General features: G+C 35.4%; 1 protein-coding gene across 1 annotated transcript in view; it reads right to left on the reverse strand.

Moving 5' to 3' along the window:
* LOC141436307 (trace amine-associated receptor 8b) overlaps positions 1–10,445 on the reverse strand; it is a 100,437-nt gene extending 89,992 nt beyond the window's left edge. The window contains exon 1 of the mRNA XM_074099238.1: positions 10,227–10,445. The gene's annotated coding sequence lies outside the window, so the exon portion shown is untranslated. The remainder of the gene's footprint in view (positions 1–10,226) is intronic.
* Between the last annotated feature and the right edge of the window lie 1,356 nt (positions 10,446–11,801).

Genomic DNA, 11,801 nt, shown 5'->3' on the forward strand with positions numbered 1-11,801 from the left:
TATTTACTAACACATCCGTAGTCATTTTTTCCTTCAAGTAAAATTGCTGACAGCTACACATTTTTCATTGCTACAAGAGAAGTGTCTGTTCCGTAAGCCAAGTAAGCATAATATTAAGCTGGTTTCACACTACATCCACACCAACAGTAAAGCAATGTATTAACTCACAACGTATCCATGATTTTGTGCTCTTAATATTTAGAAATCAAAATGTTTAGTGTATTAGTAGGCCGGATAGAGCTCTTTTGCAAGCCACTTTTTTTATACTACCAGCATTTTCGTAATGTCTATCATTCCCAAGAAGAATACGCCGCAAGAAACTTTGACTAGTCTTTTTTTTTCAAAACAAAAATTATATTAGATGCTCCTTACTTACAAAAGCAGGACAAAAACACATTATCGTAATATCTTGTTTTTACAAGTCCTTTAGTTACTCTTGAATACCTAAATATTATGAGTATAGTCTTCACCTTCACAAAATTAAATAACTGTTTACGTTAATCGTTCACCATGCTCTGAGGATAAACTCTAGTTGAGTTCGAAACGCGACAGTGTAGTGCAGGGTTTTTTAAAATAGGATCCACTGGCCCCTCAGGGGTCAGTAGTATCAGGGATTTGCAGTAGGTCAGTCTGTAAACATATTTAATAAGAAATTTCCCCTGTCAAAGGGGTCCGTAGAATTGTTTAAATGGTGAAAGTCCAGACTACAAGAAGTTTAAGAAACCCGGATGTAGTGTGATGGTGGTGATAGTTGTTTGTGTGATTTGAGTGTGTTCTTATAGTGTGGAGGGGGAGGAGCTGCATGACCATACATTTTTCGCATAGACGTAGATATCATAAGGTCGCGGGTAAGCAATCTTGTGCTGTTGTTTATCTTTGAGTACTGCGGCAACGTCTCACTGGCTTTGCTTGCTAAGGCAATCGTATGAGATTACCCCGCCACAGAGATTTGCTCGCCGCACTAACCGACCCAGCAAATATTTCGAAATTCGTGTCTAAGTGTATCATGGCATAGCCCTCGGTAATTTGTTGTATATTTGGGGCCATTCCAAGTACGCGTAGAGCTCTCTTAGATTTCATGATACAAAGTTTGTGTCGAAGGCGTGCATAAGTCATTTTAGATCCATATTATTTTTCAAATACACAGATTTCGTATATGTATGTACAGACACAGCAGTGTTAATATTTTGAGATTTTTAAAGTGCGATTTGCAAGAATCAGTTTTCCACAAACCACACAGTCACCTTCAGAGATCACTGAAAAAAAAAAGATTTGGTAACAGTAAAAAAAAAATGTCGATTGTAACATGAGTGACTACAAAACTAAAGCCTACAAGTAGCTAAAAGTTAGGTGATGTCTTACAAAATCAGTTTGGCAATATTAGCATTATTTTGGTTCCTAATTAGTACATTTTGGCTAAACGTCAAGTAACCAAACCAGTTCAGCAATCCTTTTTTTTTCGTTTTATACATTTTTTGCGCTTTGAAAGCTTGGCCCACCCGTAGCCAATATTATTATTAATGCTGTACCTCAATGTCATATATGACATAGGCGGTGACCTGTCGTTTCGCCGAGTTAATTACGCAGACTTTCGTTTCGCAGACAACTATTGGCAGATTTTTCTTTTGACGAATACAATGTTTGTTATAGTCTTCGATGTTCGTTAGTATTATTTACAGTACTTAGTAGATTTACCTATCATCATGGTTTCTTTAATGATGTTTCATTGTTTAATTAATAACAATTATTATAAACATATTTAAGTATATTTAAAATTCAGTGATGGAGTGTTCAGTCAGACATCAAAAGTAGCGGATCACATTTTCATTTGTCGTATAGCATTCATTTGTTAATTTGTAACGGTGTAAATACGCTCGTAAACGCGTAGATAAATATGAGCTAAACGACAAGTATAAATTCAGCCAAAAAATATATAGTTTTTCTTAAATTGTAAATGTTTATCGAGTATCATGCAGGAGCCCTCGGTAATTTGAGTGTATATTTTGCGGCGGCGAAGCCAGTACGCGAGAGCTGCTAGTTTCAGAACAATGTTTGTTCGAGGCGTGCATAAATAGTCATTTTAGATCCAAATTATGGTTTACAAATACACTAATTGCGTAATATGTATGTACAGTCAAGAAATCATAAGAATGCGCGGCAGCACGGCCGGCGTGTAAAAATGCTAATGAGGCCGTAATCCACACATATTCGCGGTATTGAATGCCATTCCCCATGCGAAACGAAAAGATGCGAAAAAGTTGATAATGCGCACTGAATATAATAGTTCAAACGTTACAAAAAGCGAAAGGTTGTTCGACAAAATCGTTTGCAATATTACCATTATTTTGGTGAATTAGTTTTTCGGCTGACTCAATAGCTAAGTAAATAGTCTGCTAAAGGTTGAGTTACGAAACGTTTTTTTGCGAAACAAACTTGCGTACAATCCATCGGCGTACCGTTATTCGGCGAAACGTTGCTATGCCATATAATCTGCCTAATATGCGGCGAACATTAGGTAACCGACATAGGCATATTAGTAACATAGGCGTGATACGCAGTTAGACCTGTTGAAACACTTACTTGCATCCAAAAACCAATCACTAACGAAAATATTCAAGTGAAAGTAACTTATCCTATAGATCTAAAGGTTTTAAACTAGTTTAAATGACATACCTTCAGACTTAAAGTTGGTTTGATAATAATAATAATCCTGCTTGTATCACATTGCTACGTAATTAAAATCATTAACAATTAACACATTGTGAGAAATCAAAATGTACAACAACTCTATAGGTACTATGTTCTGTTGTTCTTCTATTCTGTGCACAAAAATCCTTAAAAAAAATTTTTTTTACTGTAATAAATGTTCCTTACATCCACGGAAGTTAAACAATTCTTGAGGAAAAACGAAGATTTTACTCAAAATAAGTCTCGAAGAAAATACTTGAACTTTATGCACTGTGGATATTAACAATCTTAAATGTTATAAAGCAAGAGAAAAAATAACATCTCAATATACCATCCACAAGTTAAACCACGGAACGTTCCAAAAAACACTCGGCCATAAAGGCACGAGAAAAATAAAACATTTATTTAGAGCGCGTCATCGGAAATCTTAACAAAGAAAGCGGATAAACCTAACGATACCTACGCAGTTGCGAGATATTTGAGTTGCAATAAAAGAAGAGGAAATGGAGTTAACGTTTGAAGTTAACGAACGTGGGACAGCCTAGTCAGTGGTTGGTTCCGTAATAGTTGCTAGCTAGATTGTAGTGGACTTAGAAACAGTGAGGGCGCTTTCAACCTTGACAGACTGCTGCATGGAAAACTTGAAAACTTCTCAAAGTAAGAAACTTGACTTGGACGTGGAAGGAAGTGTTAGTACGCCATATACGAGTATGTAGATTTGAGATTCTTATTATAATGGTACCTTTTATAATATTTATAATAGCCATCTAGGCAAATGTAAAGTATTCTGTTTTTTTATGCAGTTACAATACAAATATAAATATCTAATGATAATGATAGCAGTCATTATATTTAATTCTCTATAAGAACATTGCTCTGCACTATACTCACAATTGATAATTTTGTACCAAAGAATGATATTAAACAGTATTAACCAAAATACACACGTCTATGCTTAACACGTATGTATTTAGATGATTACAGTGAATCGTTTCAGAATTTATATTCATGTCTTTTGATGTAAGGAGGTACTATAATATGCAATTGATTTTATTGAACTGCCACCTTCAGTCTATCTTGCGGCTCTATAACTGATTAATGCTTTTGCAAACCCAGGACCATTTTGATCTGTACCACTACCATGAGTTTACAGTGACCGTACTCAATAGCGACGGCGTAAATTATTTGAATGGAGAATTGTACAGCGCCTCTACAAATAATTTACGCCGTCGCTATCGAGTACGTTCACTGTAAACTCATGGTAGTGGTACTGTATGTGTCATGATGAAAAAAATCAAAGCTCCGGTAGATACCCAATGATTTTTTTGGAATAATCTCAAACACTCAATACGCTCACAAATCCCCTGAACCGGACAAAAAGCGACTTTTCCCGAATATTCCGCGGATCTTTTTCCTCGCTTATTCAATGACATTATTGAATTTTCTGCCGGCACGGCCAACGGTAAAGTTGCCGGATTTAATGGTACGTAATACCTAATATCATTTCGATGAAAATTGTTGTGAAATAGCGCCCCCACTGTGCAGGGTTGGCTATGTGCGAGCGAGCGAAGTGTGTTTACGCATCCTCAGCTGTGATTTGTTGCTGGCCTTTTATTGTCTTTCTTCTTTTTAGGGTTCCGTCGCGCAACGTGGCAAATTTCATAATACTGTTGTCTTTGTCGTTTACGCGTGGTAACTCCATTATAACTCCATCTCTGTTATTAAGTTCCTGCTTCGTTGCTTAAGTGTAAATACTTTTTTCACTTCTCATGCTCGTAAAGTACGTGTTGATGCTGGATTTAGGCGACATAAAATGACTTTTTTTGCTCTAGTGCATAAAGTAAAATCTTCGTCTAAGACCAAGACCTAAACAGCCACAAACAAAAAAGTTTCAATGTATTATTTTAATATTTTTTAATTTGTATAAAACTAAAAATCAATCAAACAAATCAAAATAAATTAATAAATCTAACAACAACACACACAACACAACAACACAAAAACATCACGCCTGTATTTCCAAATGGGGTAGGCAGAGCATACGAAATGTTACCGCTTCGGAGCCACTTTTAGCAATTAATATAAAATAAATATAAAATAAATATTAGCAATGCATGAAAAATAAAAGGTACCTAGTAAGTGAACAATGTTTCCTCTGTTGTTATTTCATCTCCTCGTAATCGAAGTGAAAAGCAGAGTGTAAAACTCGAGCATGAAATCCATTTTCCCCTCGACGTGTCTATCCACCCTCGCCGTACCGGCTCGGGTGGCTATATGAACGTCTCGGATAAAATGGCTCGTTTTATGCTCGTGTACAATCTACTTTTTATTGAATAACTTTTTAATTTGGTTTGTTAGAATTTTCATTGCCAGTAACAAGTACTAGTTATCCAGCTAGACGATTTTATACATGTACGCAAAGGACTAGCCAGAAATAGCGTCAGAATGGAGAGGAAAGAAGGGAGGCCTTAGCCCAGCAGTAGGAAACTAAATAGGCTATTTAAAATAAAAGTTATCCAGCCTCGACACACTATTGAACGACCTTATCTTTTAACAAGGGAATTTGTCTATAAGTCTCGCTTGTGACTTGTCAATCATAAAACATACCTAAGGAACCACTTATCGTGAACATTTTCATGCAAGTCGAAGTAAAAAAACAACCAAATCCGTGTCGGGCTACGCGTGTAGGATTCTGTAGTAATAAACAACAAATCTATACAATACAATACAATACAAAGACTCTTTATTGTACACCAGAAGTAGTAAGCGATACACACCTATACTACCACACCACACCTATATCTATACTAATACTTATACTATAATACCTACTAATAATATTATTTAGACGTTAAGCTTGTGAGTTTTTAGGGGTACCTAAACTATGAATCTACGGAACCGATTTAGATGAAATTCGATAAACAGATATTTTGAGTCCCGGGGAAGGACTTAGGATAGTTTTCATCGCGGAAAATTGAATAGTTCCCGCAATATAAACAAAATTTACGCGGACGGAGTCGCGGGCAACAACTAGTATTCAAATAAAGCTTTGATTGACTTTTTTTTTTATCTTGTAAAACTTACAAGGCCGTGATAATGTTCCTTTTTAATAAATTCATCAACAGTTTATTTTGCGGAGAGAGGACACTTACAACAAAAGTTAGCATTTTAAAGCTGAATAGTTTACAAACGGGTCCCTAACTCGAAAAATGGGCTAAGCAATCTTATAATGTTTGTTTAGATTAGAAACAATAATTCATCCCCAAAATACTTACAGGGAAGGCACCCTAAACCTTGCAAAGAATAATATTGCTGATCAAAAACAAATACTTTGGAAACTCGTGAAGCAAAGGAAAACATTGTTTTTTGTCTATAGATCGATTGTTAAGACAGCAGGTATTTGATTATACATAATTTATTTTGACAGCTTATATAATTCTTTGGGGCTTATAATGTTTTGTAAGCTTTAAATTCGGTGAGCCAAAATTATTGATGATTATAATATTTAAAGCTTCAATCAAACGTAAGCTCACGGAGTTCTTTTGACTACAAAGCAAGAGATTGTGGGTTCAATGCACTGACGGTGCAAATAAAAAAAAAAACTGAAAAGTTTACAAGTATTCTTTGATGTTTAAAATTTATGTACTTTTGTCAATATGAATTTATGTATGTATTTTCATTTTCCAGTTCCCTGTAGAACATTACTTAGTATGAGACTTGATCAATTGGTGGTGTCAGTAATTATTGTTCTATGACGTTAAAAATTAATTTACTTATTTAATTTACATGAATCCAGGTCCAAAGCTTAGGGCGGGGCGTTGATGAATTAGCTGGGACTTTTCTTTTTATATATGTATATTTATAAAGAACATAACATTTTAAAACCTCTTTATAAGTTTGATTCAATTTAAAATAAAATCCGGCTAACATTAGACGATTCGAGCTATTCAAAGCATGTGGCACTTTCTTGCTACCCTAGAATTTTATAACACTGTTAATACCCAAACTCTCGACACAGAAATTAAAACATTATATTCAAATTGCAGTACGGGATCGCACTTGTTATCTTTTTATCTATCCGTTAATACATTCTATGCAGGGGTCGCAAACCTCGCAATTACATTGCTTTTTACAGAAATTTCCACAGTGCTGAGCTTTAATTGAGAAATGTGTTTATTGTTTCCACGTCCCGTACCGGTGTTGTTTTCCTGCTTAAGTACGTTTTTAATTGTTCGAATTAATATAAAAGTTGTTCTTAAATTTATCCGGAATAATTTTAGCAGGTGGGTGTAAATGTTTGTCAGGCAGGATGTTTTAGTTGTGGATGATAATGATAATGTTCCATGTTAATCGATATGGAGTGTACCACGTCAAAGGCGCGACCACATTTTAAATAAAAATGCGATGGAAAACCTTTTCGGGATATTCAGTCCAAATAACTCAAAGCACTAAAATATTCTAGATTTTTTTTTCAAACCGATTTCCACGCACTTTGGACTATAGGCGTCGTCCAGGAGTACGCCTATAGTCCATTCAGGATAACATTGGACACTAGAAGGTCACAGAAGAAGGGGTTCTAAACATTATTTGTGAAATCGTAATAATGATGATGATAATGAATAAAAGAAGTAATAAGATGAAGACATAATATTCTTTACTTTGTAAGTAGATTAATACGTAATGTAGACTCTTACAAAATAACACAATATTAATACATAATTTAATAATTGTGTTTCGTGGTCTCATCATTATCATTCCCTGTTTAAAATATTGTACTCGTAGTTTCTGCTAAGAAGTTTAAGCTTTTTTCCATTCCAAATTTCATCAAATTTAGTGCAGTGCAGTTGTGAAAAGTTAACTATTCGTATATGATTAAAGGTCATCACATTTTGATCCAAACTGGCGATTAAAAACTATAAATAATGTACAGAATATTTCTTGAATTAGCAATATTATAAACGTTCCGTTTCTTGCAGAATGTTCTTTACCTCTGCCTCTTTAGGTATTTTACAGGAAGACGTTTCTACTTTTTAACAAAATAGAAAAGGTATTTTTATTGTTTTTCAATTATGATATGAAAAATAGCAAAGTTAATCTTATTAATATTAATTATAATTGCGAAAGTTTGTAAGTCTGTATGTTTGTTTGTTACCTACTTCTTCACGTCTTAACTGCTGAACCTATTTGGGTGAAATTTGGGATACAGGTAGTACAAGTCCCGGGAAAGGGCATAGAATATAGTTTCCGCGGGATAGCAATAAACAAATTCTACGACATATACACAGAGATTTTCTGAGGTTAGCAAAAGGTTAGGTAGGCATAATATTCGTGGGAATTCCCTAAAATTACATCGTGGTTTTCATTGACGTTAAATTATAACACCCATGCCAAAATTTCATGACTCTAAACCAAGCGGTTGTTATTTCGAGATTTTATCCCTATCCCGTGGGAATATCGGGATAAAAAGTAGCATATGTGTTAATCCAGACGTCCAGCTACCCACACACCAAATGTCATGACTCTAAGCCCAGCGGTTGTTATTTAGAGATTTTATCCCTATCCCGTGGGAATATCGGGATAAAAAGTATCCTATGTTTTAATCCAGGTCATAAACTATCTTTTTGCCAAATTTCATCTAAATGCGAAAAGCCGTTTCAGCGTGAAGAAGTAAAACATAGGTACTCACTCACTCACTCACTCACTCACAAACTTTGACATTTATAATATTAGTAGGATAGGATTAGTACGATTTCAACCAGTTAGCTGGAAGAGATCGTTTCTTTACATGCAATAAAAAGTTTACATACATCCATACAATATCTATGACAGAAATATTGGTATATAAAATTTAGCCACAGCAATCGAAGGATATTGTGGAAGGGTATAGTTTGGCAGATTCCGTGCCATAACACCAGGTCTATTGGACTAAAAAAAAAACATATTATGCCCGAATCCTTACTTCATCATTCATCAATATAGTTGCTAGAATACCCTAGTTTTTTATTGGACGTCAAGTAATATAATATATTCCTAATCAAACCGATAACCTTTGTCACTATAAAGATATTGAAATATCTCAAAAACGGCTAAACCGATTTTGATGAAACATGCGTAAGAACCATCGCTAGGAAACCTGCTTTCAAATAAAAAAAACCGCATTCAAATCGGTTTACACGTTTAAGAGCTACGGTGCCACAGACAGACAGACACACAGACACACATAACGGTCAAACTTATAACACCCCTCTTTTTGCGTCGGGGGTTAAAAACAGACCAATTGTTCATTCATCAAACACAACATCCTAATACATATTATTTATACGTTAAAATGATAGCTTATTGACAAAACCTACGTGTTTAAGATATACTTAATAAAAATGCATCGCATCGCAATCTATGATTTGTAACAAACCTACCTAAATCGTAATTTTTAACGACACTTGAAAATCTGAAATAACCTCATCTAGAAATAACCTAATCAAGAAAAAGTTGGATAACCCCAGACTGTCACTTCAATGTTCAATATCTCTAAAACGGCTCAACCGATTTTGATGAAACATGACTAAGAACCATCGCTAGAAAACTTGATTTCAACTAAAAAAACGCATTCAAATCGGTACACCCGTTTAAGAGCTACAGTGCCACAGACAGACAGACAGACGCACATAGAGGTCAAACTTATAACACCCCCCTTTTTGCGTCGGGCGTTAAAAATGAAATCTACACACGATGCCTAATGCACAAATGTATTTATGAAAATTGGCTGAATTTAGACTGGATTAGTCCTAAAAAGGAAATTGAGTGATCGCGCCCGAGTGCGGAGCTCGCCTAATCAAAGAAAATCTATTTCCATCTCTCAAAGGGTTGGTTTGTAATCAAGTCACTCAAGCACCTCAAGTCTCGAGGGCCAGTCCTCTCCCAATACAGAACAAACAAATTTATTTTCCCAAGAAAAGAAAATATTCAAGAAATTAGAGTACATTTACATTTCTATAAGGCATAATGTGTAGTTTATTCAGCCTTATCAACATACGCGGAGCAAGTATTCTAAACTAAAGTGTGTGCATTTAGCTCAATGAAATCATTTTTGACTTTTTTTGGTTACTTTAACCAACAGAAAAAATTATGCAGTTTTGAATAAGAAAGGAAAATAAATTAGGCATTCTTTGCAGAAAGGGCAGTGCTACGAAGCGTAAAATTACTGTAATGAATAAAAGAGTAGGTAATTTGAGCAGTAAATTAAAAGCTATGCTGACAAAACGGCGCCTCTGTAACTGGAGTGAAAAAATTACTGGAAAATCCTCCTATCGATGTCTGGTTATTCCCGAGTTTGTTAACATTACGTTGACAAATTATTCCGGGCCCGAGGGAAAATATTCGAGATAGAAGTTCCCCAGGAAAACTTTTATTTCGTTATCTTCCGAAAGGAACAGAGACTGGCCATTTTTTTTAAATCTGCTGTCACGGTTATAATTTAAAACAGATGCACTAGTAGATTAGCCATAGAGAAAAACGTGTTGTGTAATAATTCCACTCACCCACACATAGGCTAACAATGTCAACAATTTCAACTCTCGTTTTCACTAAGTGCAAACACTAAATTCAACCATGAACTTGATGAAAGTTTTTTTAATGCAGTCCACAATCTCAACTGAGTTTCGTCACTGTAAAGTTGAAGTAGATTTGGAAGTATCGTTGGTGTCGAAGACTTGCACAGGTTCTGTGCGGATACGTCCTGCTGCCACCGTGCCTGAATGAGGACTGAGAAGCCTGGAACGCAGCTTGAAATATTTGGCACTCCCTGCGGACGACCGTTGGCGGGCCAGATAAAGTTCGCTATTTCTCGTACTAAGCTGATTACGGACCTTGTCTGAGATATCTACGTCTACAATGTACCAGTTAACCGCTTATTGGCATTTCGAACCGCCAGCATCCTTTTGTGTTATTAAGCTTTAATTTGTAATATAATTTATAAATTTACTTAGCGTCGACTCGTAGTATTCTTTAAGACTGTGTAACAAAACTACTGGGATGTAATATAGATATATAGATAGAAAACTTATTAAGTAATATCAAGTGCTTATCTTTAAGCAACTTTGACGGGCAAACACTCTTCTGTATGAAACTTTGAATAAACGGTCCTTCAATTCATCCTTCAAATTGGCGGTACGTTATGGTTTAAGTTTACCTCTCGCTCACAAAGTTTCTAGTTACAACATCCAGTATTGTTTGTTTCAATTCTCCTCACGAAGGTACTAATCAAGGCGTAGTTTATTTTGTTCAATACCTGGAATTCCAATAAGTTACTACAAGTTTCATATAACAATATGATCAACTCAGAACTTTGTTATTAATTTACGAGATATGATTTACATATTTACGAAAAACGAGAAAGCTTACAAGAGGCGCAAAATAATAAATCGACCCGCTGACTTAGTCGTTAGAGCTACATTATAATGCTAGGAAGCATCCAGGTTCATCAGGCACTAGAATTATGAATATAAATATCTATACCTACTGAGCAGTGGTGTGGCACCGTAACAACTCAATTCTCACCGGGTTGTCTAGTTTTTTAAGTTACGTTATTGAAAATTACTTTAAAGTGTGTACACTAACCCCCAGGTTTTGCATCAGACATGCCTAACACACGTTCCTAGACAGGACCGCTTATTGTCTACTCTGTATTTTTTCTGTGTATAAAATTATTGTACTGATTTGGTGTACAATAAAGATTTTTTGTATCATTATTTCTCCTCTCCGAGTTGCCTAACAAAAATTTTCACTCCTCGCCACTGACCGAGTAATGAATATTACATGTCTTTTTATATCTATTTGTTTTCCAGAACCTGTTACTATTGTACCGTTTTTGTCAAACTTAAAACCGAAAATTGCTAAAAGTGGCTCCGAAGCGGTAACGTTTCGTGTGATCTGCCTACCCCATTTGCGAATACAGACGTGATGTTTGTGTATCTGTGTGCTTTCCAGAAAAAAAACCTTGGTACACAGAAAAATTAACGACAAAATGACAGTACAAGGTTTCCTTTTTGGGGCACGGGACTCTAAAAAATGCCCTGGTAAACTTATAATCAGCGACTAAACAGGCTCTGTCCTCT

Source organism: Choristoneura fumiferana, chromosome 16 (assembly GCF_025370935.1).
Source record: "Choristoneura fumiferana chromosome 16, NRCan_CFum_1, whole genome shotgun sequence".
Lineage (NCBI taxonomy): Eukaryota > Metazoa > Arthropoda > Insecta > Lepidoptera > Tortricidae > Choristoneura > Choristoneura fumiferana.